We start from the raw sequence: 16,997 nt of genomic DNA, 5'->3' as shown, positions 1-16,997 counted from the left end.
TTTAGTGGGATTGCTTCAAGTTTCTCTCCATTTAGTTTGATGCTGGCTACCGGTTTGCTGTATATTGCTTTTACTATGTTTAGGTATGGGCCTTGAATTCCTGTTCTTTCCAAGACTTTAAGCATGAAAGGATGCTGAATTTTGTCAAATGCTTTTTCAGCATCCAATGAAATGACCATGTGGTTTTTTTCTTTGAGTTTGTTTATGTAGTGGATTGCATTGATGGATTTCCGAATATTGAACCAACCCTGCATTCCCGGGATAAAGCCTACTTGATCATGGTGGATGATCGTTTTGATGTGTTCTTGGATTCGGTTGGCAAGAATTTTATTGAGTATTTTTGCATCGATGTTCATAAGGGAAATTGGTCTGAAGTTCTCTTTCTTTGTTGGATCTTTGTGTGGTTTTGGTATCAGCGTAATTGTGGCTTCATAGAAGGAATTGGGTAGTGTTCCTTCTGTTTCTATTTTGTGGAATAATTTGAAGAGTATTGGTGTTAACTCTTCTTTGAAGGTCTGATAGAATTCTGCACTGAAACCATCTGGCCCTGTGCTTTTTTTGGTTGGAAGACTTTCTATGACTCCTTCAATTTCTTTAGGCATTATGGGACTGTTTAGATGATCTATGTGGTCCTGATTTAATTTTGGTATTTGGTATCTGTCAAGGAAATTGTCCATTTACTCCAGGTTCTCCAGTTGTGTTGAGTACAGGCTCTTGTAGTAGGATCTGATGATCTTTTGGATTTCCTCAGTTTCCGTTGTTATATCTCCCTTTTCATTTCTAAGTTTGTTAATTTGGATACTTTCTCTGTGCCCTTTGGTCAGTCTGGCTAAGGGTTTATCTATCTTGTTGATTTTCTCGAGAACTAGCTCCTGGTTTTGTTGATTCTTTGTATGGTTCTCTTTGTTTCTACTTGATTGATTTCAGCCCTGAGTTTGATGATTTCCTGCCTTCTACTCCTCCTGGGAGAAATACCTTCTTCTTGTTCCAGGGCTTTCAGGTGTGTCATTAAGCTGGTAATGTATGCTCTCTCCATTTTCTTTTTGGAGGCACTCAGGGCTATGAGTTTTCCTCTTAGCACTGCTTTCATTGTGTCCCATAGATTTGGGTATGTTGTGTCTTCATTTTCATTGTGTTCTAAAAAGTCTTTAATTTCTTTCTTTATTTCTTCCTTGACCAAGTTATCATTGAGTAGCATATTGTTCAATTTCCATGTGTATGTGGGTTTTATGTTGTTTTTGTTGCTATTGAAGACCACTTTTACTCCATAGTGATCTGATAGGAGGCATGGGATTAGTTCGATCTTCTTATATTTGTTGAGGTCTGTCTTGTGACCAATTATATGGTCGATTTTGGAGAAGGTACCATGAGGTGCTGAGAAAAAGGTATATTCTTTTGCTTTAGGATAGAATGTTCTCTATATATCTGTTAAATCTAATTGGTCCAAAGCTTCAGTTAATTTCATTATGTCCCTGTTTAGTTTCTGTTATCCTGATCGGTCCATTGAGGAAAGTGCAGTGTTGAAGTCACCCACAATTATTGTGTTAGGTGCAATGTGTGCTTTGAGCTTTAATAAAGTTTCTTTTACGAATGAGGGTGCCCTTGCATTTGGAGCATAGATGTTCAGGATTGAGAGTTCTTCTTGTTGTATTTTTCCTTTGACCAGCAAGAAGTGTCCCTCAGGGTCTCTTTTGATGACTTTGGGTTGAAAGTCAATTTTATCTGATATTAAAATGGCTACTCCAGCTTGTTTCGTGAGACCATTTGCTTGTAAAATTGTCTTCCAGCCTTTTACTCTAAGGTAGTGTTTGTCTTTGACCCTTAGGTGTGTTTCCTGTAAGCAGCAAAATGTAGGGTCCTGTTTACGTATCCAGTCAGTTAGTCTATGTCTTTTTATTGGGGCATTGAGTCCATTGATGTTAAGAGATATTAAGGAATAGTGATTGTTACTTCCTGTCATTTTTGACGTTATTTTTTAAATTTGATTGGTTAACTTCTTTTGGGTTTGATGAAAGGGTACTATCTTGCTTTTTCCAGGGTGAAGTTTCCCTCCCTGTATTGGTGTTTTCCTCCTATTATCCTTTGTATGGCTGGGTTTGTGGATACATATTGGGTAAACTTGGTTTTGTCATGGAATATCTTAGTTTCTCCATCTATGGTGAGTGAGAGTTTTGCTGGATATATTAGTTTTGGCTGGCATTTGTGTTCTCTTAGAGTCTGCATGAGATCAGCCCAGGATCTTCTAGCCTTCATAGTCTCAGGTGAAAAGTCTGCTGTGATTCTGATAGGTCTTCCTTTATATGTTACTTGGCCTTTTTCTCTTACTGCCTTTAATATTCTTTGTTTGTTTAGTACATTTGGTGTTTTGATTATTATGTGACAGGAAGTATTTCTGTTCTGGTCCAGTCTGTTTGGAGTTCTGTAGGCTTCTTGTATATTCATGGGCATCTCTCTCTTTAGGTTAGGGAAGTTTTCTTCCATAATTTTATTGAAGATATTTGCTGGCCCTTTAAGCTGTAAATCTTCACTCTCATCTATGCCTATAATCCTTAGGTTTGGTCTTCTCATTGTGTCCTGGATTTCCTGGATATTTTGGGTTACAAGCTTTTTGCTTTTTGCATTTTCTTTAAGTGTTGAGTCCATGGTTTCTATGGTATCTTCAGCGTCTGAGATTCTTTCTTCTATCTCTTGTATTCTGTTGTTGATATTTGCATCTATGTCCACTGATTTCTTCCCAAGGCTTTCTATCTCCAAAGTTGTCTCCCTTTGAGTTTTCTTAGTTGTTTCTACTTCTGATTTTAGATCCTGGATGGTTTTGCTTAGCTCCTTCACTTGCTTGTTTGTGCTTTCCTGTAATTCTTTAAGAGATTTTTGTGTTTCCTCTTTCATGACCTCAGCCTGTTGACCAAAGTTCTCCTGTATTTCTTTAAGTGATTTTTGTGTTTCCTCAGTATTGGCTTTTGTATTCTCCTGGATTTCTTTCAATGATTTTTGTGTTTCCCTTGCAAGGGCTTCTAACTTTTGATCCATTTTCTCCTGAATTTCTTTAAATATGTCCTTCATGTGTTCCTGTACCAGCATCATGACCAGTGATTTTAAATCCAAATCTTGTTTTATTGGTGTGATGGGGTATCCAGGACATGCTGGTAAAGGAGAATTGGGTTCAGATGCTGCCATATTGCCTTGATTTCTGTTAGTGATGTTCCTGTGTCTGCCTTTTGCCATCTAGTTCTCACTGGTGTTAGTTGGTGTTGTCAATGCTGGACTCACCAGTGCAAGCTGCCCCTTCCCAGGTGGCCTCTGGTGCACAGCTTACCTCCTGCACTGCCTGGAGACAGGGTGTTGTTGTCCAGGCTGTTCAGACCCGAAGCAGACACCTGAAGGCTCCTGCTGGGGCCCGCAGGATTCACTGGAGCACACAGACTTCTCCCTGCTGGCCGCCTATAAGTCCCACTTGCCTCTTTCAGGACTTGGAAATGTGGTGTTGCTGCTCAGGCTGATCTGGATCTGGAAGTGTAGAGGTCCGAGGGCTACCACCAGAGGGCTCAGGACTGAAGCCTAAGCTCTGTGCCACAGGGAAGGAGCCTGTTTACTTTCTAATACTGACTTTTAGTTACCATGTAATGTCTTCAGCTTTGTGTGGTTTTGCGGTTTGTGTTGAAACCCAGAATCCGAGTGTGATCTGCAAATGCTTTCCCAAGCATCAAGGTGCTCACATTTCAAACACTTCCCAAACACCTTTTCCTGAGCATCCTACACTTGCTATCAATATAGTCTGTACATTTTGTGACCTTGAAGGTATAAAACAGAAGTGTTTTGCTTAATGCTAGCATTTTTTTAACCAAAATTCATAAGGTAGGAAGGAAAATAATAGGAGTCTGTCCCTGTTGTAAAATGAAGAAATCAGATTGCACTGATCATTGAGGCTGATAACTTCTGGGGCTTCAGTCTGACGTCCAGTGGTTGCTCCTGAGTCTTTTCAAGGCTCTATTTCCATCAAGGTGGTACCAAGGTTCTTCACAACATAGCTGTGTCCAGTAGGTAAATGCCAGTCAAGAAATTCTTTTCAAGTTTAGGTTATCTTCATATTTGCTGAGTTCCTCTTGGTCAAATTAATCTAATGGCAAACTCCATCTTATTTATGGGAACTAAACAAGGGTTTGGATACATGGAGAAGCCCCATTTGGAAACATTACTGTAATGATGTCCTATATCAAATGTGCATTACTTAAATTGTTTTCCTGTATAAGCATGCGCAAAAAACCCTTTTAATCTGCACATTTCCCATGAAAATAAACTGTATATTAGAAGTTGTTTTATAGAGGAAGTATTTATTTGGAGCCCTTAGGGTGCATTAATAGAATATTTCATCTAACAGGTGATTTTAGTGTTTATGGTGAGAAAATATAATGACTCTGGTTTAATTAGTATCTTTAAAAGTGAATGTTAATTGTTACCAAATTGCATATTAATTATAGATATATGTTTTCATTAACTGAGCCATGAGTAATGACTGAATGTATTATGGGTTCATTGTCAGTGTGTCTTTGTTGCACTCTTTTGTAGATGTGTCTTTTTTGTTTCTTTATAAAAAAAAATTTATTTTACTTGAATTGTTGTTTTGACTGCATGTACGTCTATGTGAGGGTGCCAGATCCCCAGGAACTGAAGTTACAGATAGTTGTGACCAACTAGGGGTGCTGGGAATTGAACATGTGTCCTTTGGAAGAGCAGCCATGCTCTTTATCTTTGAGCTATTTCTCTAGCCCCCCAGGGACTGTTTTCTTATGTTTTATTTCTTCTTCTTCTTCTTCTTCTTCTTCTTCTTCTTCTTCTTCTTCTTCTTCTTCTTCTTCTTCTTCTTCTTCTTCTTCTTCTTCTTCTTCTTCTCCTTCTCCTCCTCCTCCTCCTCCTCCTCCTCCTCCTCCTCCTCCTCCTATTCCTCGTCCTCCTTCTCCTTCTTCTTCTCCTCCTCCTCCCTCCTCCTTCTTCCTCCTCCTCCTTCTTCTTTTCTTTTTCAGCTAATTGGACTGTGTTTTGAGTGAGAATCTTGGACCAAGCCATGAATATTCTCTCACTCTCAGGACTCTATCCGTTTCTTCTCTCATGTGTATCCCAGTATCCTCTTCGTGTTTCCAAGGGTAAAAGCAAACCCAGGAACTTACAAACATCATCAATGACTATGTGATGAGTTATTTATTCCCTACTTTATGATATGTTGTTATTTTATTTGTATTCATGGTCTGACCATCAGTCAGAAATGCCTAAATTTACAGAAAGAAGTATATTTTAATTCCCGTTAATAGTAATATAGCAATATTTAATAAATTATAGTTTTCCTTATTGCCACAAATTATTAATTTCTCCCATATTTCAAATTTCTTTGGCAACCATCATTTCCACCATGGGGCTTTGCCCCTTAAGGAACTGGATGAAATCATGATTAAGTTGGTTCTTAGTACCTGTTACTCCTGCCCTCCATACACATCCAGTGCATAGTGCATAGTGAAGAGGCTGGCAAGGGCATACATGGTGGACACTTGTAGAAGGCAAGGTGCTGGGATGGGCGTGCCCTGTGCACACTGATTTGGGCATTTATTCCCATTAGGCACCTGTGCCAGGTCTTTGATAAAAGCCTAGTCCAGGTCCATGCTCCATGTATCTTCATTCTGCTTTCTGGCTCTTGCAAGTCTCTTAGTTGATATTCCCTTTCTCTAGCAAATGCCTAAGTTTGCAATTGGCCATCTTCTTTCACTTATGTCAGCCTAATACTCAGAGGCCTCCGTTCCATTTCCTCTGTGTGTTGTGCTTGTTGGGACTCCAGCCAAGGGTCTCACGAGCATTAAGTGTTTCCCTGTTACTGAACCACACCCTGCACTGTCCTCTGTGTATTAGGCATACCCTATTACCTACTATACCCTGAACTGTCCCATTTCTACCCCCCTCCTCCTTCCTGATCTTTCTTTTTTTCTAATTGTGGTGTTTAGTACAGGAACGGGTGCCGGAGTAAGTTCTTTAAAAAGTACATACTTAGAGTTCACCAAAATCCATTACCCAGCACTCTCCCACATCAGCTGCCTTGTTTCATGGAGTCTAACTAGGTCAATCCCACTTCCCTCAGTAAAGAGAACATCTTTTGTAGCTTGTGTCCTTTTACTAAACACTCTGTTGAATCCTTGCAGGGAAGCAATTATATTTCCTGCTCAGCAAATCCTACCCATTTATTTATTTTCCCTAATTGATACTTGAAATTTTAGCATCCTTTCTGAATTTTAACTTCTGATTGTAGAAAGCAAGCAGAGAGAAAGATTCAGAAAGGGCTAGAGAATATAATGCACAAGGATATGGTCCAGTGATCTATTTCCTCTAACTGGGTGAGAATTCCTGAAGTTTTCCTCACTTCTAAAAATAGTGTCACCAGCTTGGAACCAAGCATCTCAGTCTTGACTCTGCAGAGGATCATTCACATTCAAACCTTGGATCAGAGCCATCCTGAAAATGTGACATCTTAACATAGTTTATGACCTTTGGATCTGTGTTAGGGATTCTTTGCTGGCTGGCTTCTCTACAGTGATCTAGTGGTTGGAGTAGGTCATTGAAAGCAGAGCAGGGTGATATCCAAGAGCTCAAGGTTGCTGCAGTGGTCTGTGACAGGAGGTTCCATGGGCCCAAGAAAAAGGGTTCTTTCTTAGGGCTTTTCCATGTGCTTTACCAAAGTTGTCTCATGATAGTTGGATTTCCTTCCTAGTGCTTGGCTTCCTTTTTTTTTAAGATTTATTTTTTATTATATGTAAGTACACTGTAGCTGTCTTTATACAGAGTGCCAGTTCTCATTTCAGATGGTTGTGAGCCATCATGTGGTTGCTGGGATTTGAACTCAGGACCTTCAGAAGAGCAGTCAGTGCTCTTAACTACTGAGCCATCGCGCCAGCCTGTGTGCCTGGCTTCCTGATGATTGTGTGTGACTTCTGGAAGCCTTGTATGTGAGTTTCCCAGATGGTAACTTTGCCATGTTTGCTCAGTGACCAAACCATGTGCTAAGGGCAAGGTTTAAGCCCAGTGTCCACCAACGATGGAGGAATTCTGGCCCACTCCCAGAAGTCATTGTTCAGTGTTTGTCTCAAGCTCGTGTCAGTGTTGTTCATGAATACTGTCTTAGCTCAAAGCTTATTTCAAAGCATAGTATTTAATTTTTGAATATTGAGTCAATCCTTAACTCTTGTTTTGATATTCGTTTCTTATTTATAGACCTATGAGTATATACTGGGTTTTATTTTGGGTGGATGGTCAACATGATGGTTTGCTTTGATGATTATTCTGTTTCATCTTTAATAAGAAAAAGATTTTGTTGTTAAGATCTACCTTATTCCTTTCTTTGTAGCCTATGTCCCAATTCCTTTGATTTCTGCCTGGGAATAGAACTCAGAAACAGAATTGTTCTGACCCTTAACTGCTGAGCAGAGTATGTGGGTTGTGAGAATGTGTGTGTGTGTGTGTGTATGTGTCTGTGTGTGTGTGTACTCTGTATTACTAACTTTTAAATTTGAATTTCATTGATTTATTCTTTGAATCTTATCTTTTTTTATTCTTTTGTTGTATTCAGTTTGTTTTTGTTTTTCTTCTCTGCAAAGATCCAAGCAAAATCATCTTATGCGTAAGTTGTTTAACCTTATTCCACAGTGGAGAGTGTCTACCCGTGGAATATGAATTTCACAAATATTTTCCAGTTTTTGTATGCTGTGTGTTTTTTCCTTTCTATAATGTCTGGAAACACCCCTGTTTCTCTTAGTCTCTTTTATGTCTTCTGAGTATCCTACAAACCTTTTTAGTTTTTCTAGGGGATGGCTGTTGAAATCCAGATCCCCTCAGTTTACATACTTCTTGTGATTTGACTTCATTACATTGCACTATGATTTTGGAATCAGTATATCTTACAAATAAACATAGAGCAGTTGTTTGTATGCATCAAAGACATAATGAAATGTCATAGTAAATGCTTTTAATTTGTAAGGAATACCAACAGACATAACATTTCCTGTTGAAATTAGTCTAGATATATAAATATAGAATCATTCGCTACACAATAAGTTCCTGCAATTTAAGAAATATTTAATGATTTAAAATATAGGAGTGCTCTGTCTGCATGCCAGAAGACAGCATTAGTTCCTTTTATAGATGGTTGTGAGCTACTGTGTGGATTCTGGGAATTGCACTCAGGACCTGGGGAAGAGCAGGCAGTGGTCTTGAGTGCTGAGCCATCTCTCTAGGCCAAGTTCTTTCAATTTAATGATATAATGATAACAATACAGGTTCATTCACCTATATATGTTTTTTTATATACTTTTCTCTTTTATAGTTTGCAAACTTAATGCCTTACACTTCAGAGGCTTAGGGCTTTTCAGGTCCACTGCAGCTCTGGGAAAATGTTGTTTTTGCTTTCTCTGTGTCTGCAGGCTTCTCAGGCCAGCACATGTCTCTGGCAGCTAGCTCCGTTCCACTGGCTTGGTCTCCTAGGCTGGCTTTGCAGGTTCAGACTGAGTCACTGTTTGTCTTTTTTGAGAGTTGAGCCTCATAACTGCAGGTCCCAGCTTTTTCTTTCTTTTTTCTTTTTTTTCTTCATTGATATATTTTTTATTTACATTTCAAATGATTTCCCCTTTTCTGTGTCCCCACTCCCCAGGAGTCCCATAAGCCCTCTTCCCTCCCCCTGTTCCTCCATCTACCCCTTCCCACTTCCCTGTTCTGGAATTCCCCTGTACTGTTGCACTGAATCTTTCCAGAACCAGGGACCACTCCTCCATTCTTTTTGTACCTCATTTAATATGTGGATTATGTCTTGGGTATTCAAGTTTCTAGGCTAATATCCACTTATCGGTGAGTGAATACCATGATCTTTTGAGACTGGGTTACCTCACTTAGTATGATGTTCTCCAGCTCCATTCATTTGTCTAAGAATTTCATGAATTCATTGTTTCTAATGGCTGAATAGTACTCCACTGTGTAAATATACCAAATTTTTGTATCCATTCCTCCTTTAAGGGACACCTGGGTTCTTTCCAGCTTCTGGCTACTACAAATAGGGCTGCTATGAACATGTGTCCTTATTACATGCTGAAGAATCCTCTGGGTATATGCCCAGGAGTGGTATAGCAGGGTCCTCAGGAAGTGTCATGCCCAGTTTTCTGAGGAACTGCCAGACTGATTTCCAAAGTGGTTGTACCATCTTACAATCCCACCAGCAGTGGAGGAGTGTTACTCTTTCTCCACATCCTCGCCAACACCTGCTGTCTCCTGAGTTTTTGACCTTAGCCATTGAGCCATTTGGCCCTAGCTCTGGATGCTTATGGGGGCATGCCTGAGGTTCTGGCTTCCCCCTTGATGTCCTCTGCTGACAGGCCTCTGCTTGCTCTCTCTTAAAAGGATTTATCCTCCTCCCTGGCTAGGAAACTGCATCCAGCTCTGGAAAGTGCTTGTTTCCTGCCTTTCCACTTGGGCCTTTTTCTAATACGTGGATCTTTTGTCTAAACTTGAAGTCTGTGCCTGACATTGGATGCCATTTGTAACCATGGGCTTTTCCATTCTTGTCCAGTTCCAGAAATAATGACTCTGAATCTTAATTATATTTGAATAAACAAGGCCTCGGTCATAAGCTTGGGCATATTTCCCAGTTAGCTTGTAACTTAATGTCTTACTCAGGGTTTCTATTCCTGCACAAGCATCATGACCAAGAAACAAGTTGGGGAGGAAAGGGTTTATTGAGGTTACTCTTCCACGTTGCTGTTCATCACTAAAGGAAGTCACGACTGGATCTCAAGCAGCTCAGGAAGCAGGAGCTGATGCAGAAGCCACAGAGGGATGTCCCTTACTGGCTTGCTGCCCCTGGCTTGCTCAGTCTGCTCTCTTATAAAACCCAAGACTACTAGCCCAGGGATAGCAACACCCACAAGGGGCCCTCCACCTTGATCACTTATTGAGAAAATGCCCCCCAGCTGGATCTCATGGAGGCACTTCCCCAACTGAAGCTCCTTTCTCTGTGGTAACTCCAGCCTGTGTCAGTTGACACACAAAACCAGCCAGAAACTTAACCCATTTATTCTGTGAGTGCTACATGGCTGGTTACCTCTTCTCAGTGTTATCTGTCTGTCTCCTCAGAGGCTGGGTCAAATCTCTTCCCTGCCAGATTCTATCTCAGAGTCCCCTCTCCCTGTTAGAACTCTCACCAATTTTTGCCTCAGCTCATTGGCCAGGCAGCTTTTTTCTTTTTATTGACAGGTGATGCTCCATACAGTACACGAGAGATTCTCTCTGCAATGTATAGGACTATTACTCTGGTGTGTGGTTGTTTGTATGGTTGAGGAAGCATTTTGAAAGATAGTTGCACTGTGCCAGATTAAGCAAAGGTTATTCTTTCAAAGACTTCTGAGGGAAGGGGAATTCTTGTAGGAAGCAGGTGTGGTTAACATGAGACCTATTTTGCATAAGTGAGGTACAAGAGAGGAGCATATATGACTTAATGACAAGGGTCACTTTTTTAAAGGAAAGAGTGTAGAAGTTTTATCTGGGTTCTTCTTCCCAGCCCTATGCTTCCAGAAATAAGAATCAGACTCATAATACCTAGTCCATATGGCTAGGGTCAACTCTGACTAGTCCATAACTTAGATAACCCAAGTTTGAAACATACTTTCTTCCACCTGGCTGGTTACCTGTGCATGGCTACCATGCACCCATTTCCTCTCATCTTCCCAAGCCAATCTTATCATCTGTCTCTAACCCAGAATTCCTTCTGCCTTCTAGGTGCAGTATTTTCCTATTTTCTTTCTATGCCATAGACCATACGCTTTTTAATTGACAGGTGATACATCCATTCAATACACAAGATATTCTCTCTACAATTCCCCCTTTTAGTCCAATAAGAGGATCTTTTACCTTAAAATATAAACTGAATACAATTATAACAATTATGAGGCAATTATGGAAACTGGTAGGATTTACATTCATAATGTTCAATCCACAGCATTTGGCAATTAAGGAAAAAATTTCTATTATCTATCTTATATTGGTGTATTCAAAATTTTGTGCCTAACTCAAATTTTATCCTAATTTGCATTACCAACCTAAAACATCCTTTTAGATCTATAGCATCTTCTTAAATCCTAAATAACTCAAGCTTAATTGTGAGACTCTGTATTTTTCAACCCCATCAGAGACATGAGAAGGAATAAAAATTTACATGAGTATACAGGAAGGGCAGGGACATAGCTTCCCCAAAATTATAGAAATGACAGACACAGCTGGATATCTGGACATTCCCCAATATTGTCTCTATAGCTTTGGAGCATCCATCTTCAGCCTTTTGGCCCAGTGTATCTGACAGACTTATGTGAAGCAGGAATTATGAAGGACTTGGCTTACTTGGTCTTGGTAGAGCTTGACAGTTGGCTTTCCTGTGTCCCTTTGTCCTTTCTGGACAGCATTTGCCTGTAGTTGAACTGTGGGCATTTTCTTTGCCCAGTGGGTAGCTTGACACAATTGAGTCACCTCCACATGGAGGTTGTGAATGCTCATCATCATATGTGACGTCAAATGGGGGACTTTCAGGGGCAGACCTGTCTTATAGTCGAGATCTTTTAATAATGAAATAATTTTATATGCCATATTTTGTGTAACTCTGAGGTTTTTGAAGAACAGCTATCCACTTATAGTATATCTGAATTGTCAAACATTGTTTATTCTTAGCTATTTACTATCTGAGTAACCTTGAGAACATCTTATTGTAATTAACTAGATTAGTATTTAATGTGACCATGAGTATGACTATCATAACCATCCCTCAAAGTTTGTAACTTGCAGTTTTTATCATCCCTAACAGTTTGTAATAGCAGTCCTTTCAAAAGGTCTAGAACTTTACATTGCATCTTTAAGAATTATATAAGTACAATACCTCAAATAAACACCAGGAACATATACACATTGTGGGTATCAAAGTAACCTTAAATTTATATCAATAAAAATAACCTATGCCAATGTATCAAAAATAACCTTATTTTTGTATCGATGTAGAAAATCCTGTATAAGCTTAATTATGACTATAAATTTTTTTGTTTTAAGAGTAGATTCAAAAATCTACACCTATATATCTAAATTCTTGTTCTTGCTCTTGTTCTTGTTCTTGTTCTTCTTCTTGTTCTTCTTGTTCTTCTTGTTCTTCTTCTTGTTCTTGTTCTTGTTCTTCTTGTTCTTGTTCTTCTTGTTCTTGTTCTTCTTGTTCTTGTTCTTCTTGTTCTTCTTTTTGTTCTTCTTTTTCTTTTTCTTCTTCTTCTTCTTCTTCTTCTTCTTCTTCTTCTTCTTCTTCTTCTTCTTCTTCTTCTTCTTCTTCTTCTTCTTCCTCCTCTTCCTCCTCCTCCTCCTCCTCCTCCTTCTTCTTTTTCTTCTTCTTCTACTTCTTTCCTTTTTCTTCTTCTTCTTTGTTTTTTTTTGAGACAGTTTTTTTTTGTAGAGCCCTGGCTGTCTTGGAACTCACTCTGTAGACCAGGCTGGCCGAGAACTCAGAAATCCGACTGCTTCTGCATCCCAAGTGCTAGGATTAAAGGCATATGGCACAACTGCCTGGCTATATCTAACTTCTTACAATACTTTTCTTTCCCCCACCTTTTTCAACATCCTTTCCCTTATCTGAGAAAGAAAGTGAAAAGGAAAGGAAAAATAAATCCCTGAATCTAACCCTCCTATCTTATCTCCTCCCTGTACAAGACCATAATTATTTGTAACCATCCCCCTTTAAAAGACAACAAACATCTGACATCTATTGAATGATGAAAATTCCTTTACCCCACTTCTTGGGAATGGGGTGAAGTTCGCTTATAATTGCTTCCAGGTGATTTTTACATATAGCATTTATTTTGGTATGTAGTTGAGGTAGGATCAGGCAGGGAAGTGGAATAGCAAGTCTCAGCATCTCAGCATCCTTGAGGGTGAATCTTGCCAGGACTGTATTCGTGGTTGTATTTTTTTTTCTGTGACTGTAAAGCTTTTAGAGGTAATATATATTTCTATATTAATATAATGTTTGGAATGTGCAGCACACAAAGACTAGTTAAAGATGATTTTTGCTTCTTGTTTGAGCAGGTGAAAGACAACTGTCATTGTTTATGAGCTAGTTTGATCATATAACCAAACTGCAATTTAAAACTTCATTCATGCCATATAAAAGGTTGGAATGATGAATCTTGAAGACTCTGTCGCCAATAAGATCCATTGGCTCTGTCTAGCTGAAGTTCTTGTTAGAGACATTTTTATGTCTTGCCAGTGTCCGGGCTGATCCATGTAGAGGGATGAGGAAATAATGTTACTGATTCTTTTTGGATTTTTTGATTTCCTTTTTCCTATCTGTAGTCAAGATCTTCATGGGGTCTTCCTTTATCAAATCTGATTTTTTTTATCAGGTTGAATGGAATCTATAATTTTTCTTCTCCTGTATGAACATATGCAAAGTTTCTTCCCAGAGTAACACATTTCATGCTCTCTATTTTGAGGTTAATATATCTTTGAAATAAACAGGCTGATATAATTCAGTTTTTTAATATAATCCAGTGTCTTCAGTGGCCATTGTTTTTGCTTATTAGCATTTAAGTAATTTTAAGTTAGTAAAGCATTTTATAATCTATCTTTGGGTTCTTTGATAGTCCTGTCTGTTTACTAAGCATTTCTTTTAAAGTACAGTTGGACCTTTCAATGACTATTTGTTCTGAAGAATTGTTGGTATACCTGTAATATGTTTTATTTATTGATATGTAAATTTTTAAAAATTTTACTAGTGGCATACGCTGGAGCATTGTTAGTTTTAATTTGTATAGGTATACCCATAATTGCCATAACCTCTTCATTTTTTTATTTATTTTTATTTTTTTATTTTGTATATTCTTTGTTTACCTGTACTCCAAATGATTTCCCCTTTCCTGGTTCCCCCCTCCCCATAATTCAGATAAGCCCTCTTCCCTCTGCCCATTTCCCAAACAACCCCTTCCCAGTTCTCTGTCCTGGTAATTCTCTATATTGCTGCATCAAGCCTTTCCAGGACCAGGTCCTTCTCCTTCCTTCTTCTTGAAAATGATTTGATATGTGAATTGCATCTTGGGTATTCAGAGCTTTTGGGCTAATATCCACTTCTCAGTGACTGCATTCCATGTGTGTTCTTTTGTGAATGGGTTACCTCACTTTGGATGATATTTTCCAGTTCCAACCATTTGCCTAATGAATTTCATGAACTCATTGTTTTTAATTGCTGAGTAGTATTCCATTGTGCAAATATACCACATTTTCTGTATTCATTCCTCCATTGAGGGGCATCTGGGTTCTTTCCATCTTTCTGCTATTATAAATAAGGCTGCTATGAACATAGTGGAACATGTGTCCTTATTGTATGCCAGGGAATCCTCTGGGTATATGGCCAGGAGTAGTATAACAGGGTCCTCCAGAAGTGTCATGCCAAGTTTTCTGAGGAACCGCCAGACTGATTTCCAGAGTGGTTGTTCTAGCTTGCAATCCTACCAGCAGTGGAGGACTGTTCCTCTTTCTCCACATGCCATTATTTCTAATAAACACATAGTGGCAGAATCAGCCCACTTGTCGAATAAACAGAGAAATCAATTTGGAATCACCCTGAATAAGTTCAGCAGTTTCTATATGGAAAACAACACTTTCTGCATATTTAGAGTTAGTTACTATATTATGAGATTTTTGAAAATCTTATTATTCCATAAGTATTTTATATGATTCTGATTTTGTCCTGATTCCTAAGGATTTTTAACCACCTTACTTATATCTTCTGACTTATATCCTGTCTTTCCTGAATTATTTGCATCAGTGTAAAATGTAAGTGCTCCAGAAATTAGAATTCTTTTTATTATACAAGGCAAAATCCAATTAGTTCTTTTTACAAATTGAAGTCACTTGCTTTTTGGGTATTTGTTGTTAATTTCTTCTAAAAATCACTGGGGGCCCTCTGCCAAAGTTCATCTTCTGCCCATAGTGAGGCAATCTCAGCATTGGTAAAGGTGACACAATTCTGGTGAATCCATTTCAGAGAGTTGACAAAGTTACAATTTTCCCTTTAGAATCAATTCAGAAACCTTTTCTGTATAGGTTCTTAATTTTTTTACTCTGTTTGTGTACTAAAAATATCTATTCTAATATTAAAATCTTCCCTCTGTGTAAGAATTCCCGTGGGAGAATGAGTAGAAGGGAAGATAGCCAGGATGCAGGTGATCTGTGGATAATGATCTAGATGTGTATTCTATAGTTTCTTCTCTTTTCCAGCCTCAGCTGATAATTTTTTTGGGCTATTTAAGTCTTTATTACATTGTAAGGTATGAAATAATATACATTATGAGTTTCCAAATGCAAATAGATGAGATCTTTTCAATGTAACTCTTACCTAATATTTTTATAATTGTTTCATAATTGTTCCTGCTGTGTATTGTTTATTATAACAAAAGAGCCTTTTATTAGACAAAGGGGGAAATGTAGACATGATGTTTCTGTACACTGTGTAAAGTTTACACTTGTGTAATTCCAATGCAGATTTCTCTGCCCTCATATCTTGTTTCAATCATGACACAGCACAAAAAAGCTTATACTAAGAATGTCCTGTGTCAAGTTTCTGTAAAAAATTCTTACCATTTATTCTCTGCCCAACCATAAATGATTATCACCCAATGGCTGGACAGAATAGAGAATACTGGGTCCTGAGCTATTAAGGTGCAGATTTAAAGAAACACTGAATTTTCTGTGTTATTATTGAGAAATAGTATAAAGTAAAATCATACACACACTGGATTAATTCACAGATGTTATTTATATTAAAGATAATTCATATACACAAGAGAATGGTAATTATTATTGCACAACCCATACAACATGACATTAGTCAGGCTGCCTCCAACTCCTAGGAGGTAGAGCGAGGCAAGGTATGATTATGTTGACATGCAGTCCTATCTGATTAAGGCCTGGTTACCTGAGTAGTCTGGGTTCTCTTACACCAACAGTGAAGGTTTTAATTTTAATATTATCAGGTTGCACATTAATTAATTAATTGCATCAGGATTTTTTGTTTACTTTTTATACTACATAAACAAGGTATATTATAATGTAAAATACACATGAGAGCCTTCTACCCCTTAAGAGAAGCTGGTCTTCAGGTTCCTTTTTATAAGCCTAGAGTAAATAGATTGAGGAGAAATGTGCTGTTACAGGAGATGGTGTCTCTTGAGGATGTCACTGTGAAGTTCACCTGTGAAGAGTGGCAAGATCTCAATAATGCTCAGAAGATGCTGTACAGGAATGTGATGTTGGAGACATATAGTAGCCTGCTGTCACTGGGTAAGTCTCAGGAGCAAGCACCTTCCCTGCAGTAAATATATGGGCACTTGTAAGGTTGAGGGCTAAGGTTCTAGCCCCTGTATGATTATTCACTGCTCTCTAGTGAAAGGTCCACATTTGTATTTTTGTTGCCTAGATCTTAAAACCTGGATTTGTCTTTCTTCAAAGAACCCGATTAGCAAAATGTTTCCAAGTCCTATATTATTTCCTATTAACAGGGCAATACATCCCTAAACCTGAGTTGATCTTCAAATTGGAAGAGGGAGAGGAGCCATGGACAGCAGAAGAACCTGCAAACAAGACTCTGCCAGGTTGGTTGTTGGTCCATGTGGATGGGAGACCTTGTATAACAAAAGTTGGCCATATCTTCAGTTTATCCCCCAGTTCCATATCTGAGGGCTCAAACGTGTTTGTTATGTAGTCTGCAGGGACAGTTCTCTTGCATATGTTCCTGTATTTCAATTTGATGAAATAGTTTAGACCCTCCCCCAGCCCCCCATCTAACCTCTGACTTCTGTAATTTGATGTTTTTTCTGGTACTTCTTCTTTTTCACAGTTTCAATTGCCTCTTGCACTCCAGGCTCATGGGGATTTTGTTTTCAGACAGATTTCATGTGCTT

General features: G+C 38.6%; 2 protein-coding genes across 25 annotated transcripts in view; both read left to right on the top strand.

Annotated features, from left to right (window-relative positions):
- The window catches only part of LOC127689377 (uncharacterized), a 175,510-nt gene that overhangs the window by 50,088 nt on the left and 108,425 nt on the right, over window positions 1–16,997 (top strand). The gene's annotated exons all lie outside the window — the stretch shown is intronic.
- The window catches only part of LOC127689375 (nucleolar and coiled-body phosphoprotein 1-like), a 568,994-nt gene that overhangs the window by 473,862 nt on the left and 78,135 nt on the right, over window positions 1–16,997 (top strand). For 12 of the 24 annotated variants that reach the window (XM_052188987.1, XM_052188989.1, XM_052188990.1 and 9 more), the window contains 2 exons: window positions 16,251–16,377; window positions 16,596–16,688. The exons of 10 other annotated variants lie outside the window; for them this stretch is intronic. The gene's annotated coding sequence lies outside the window, so the exon portion shown is untranslated. The remainder of the gene's footprint in view (window positions 1–16,250; window positions 16,378–16,595; window positions 16,689–16,997) is intronic. 2 more of the 24 variants (XM_052188993.1, XM_052188991.1) reach the window with 1 other exon arrangement.

The sequence above is a fragment of the Apodemus sylvaticus genome, chromosome 7, assembly GCF_947179515.1.
Source record: "Apodemus sylvaticus chromosome 7, mApoSyl1.1, whole genome shotgun sequence".
Lineage (NCBI taxonomy): Eukaryota > Metazoa > Chordata > Mammalia > Rodentia > Muridae > Apodemus > Apodemus sylvaticus.
Note: the sequence above shows the minus strand (reverse complement) of the source record. Positions and strands in the feature narration are given on the sequence as shown.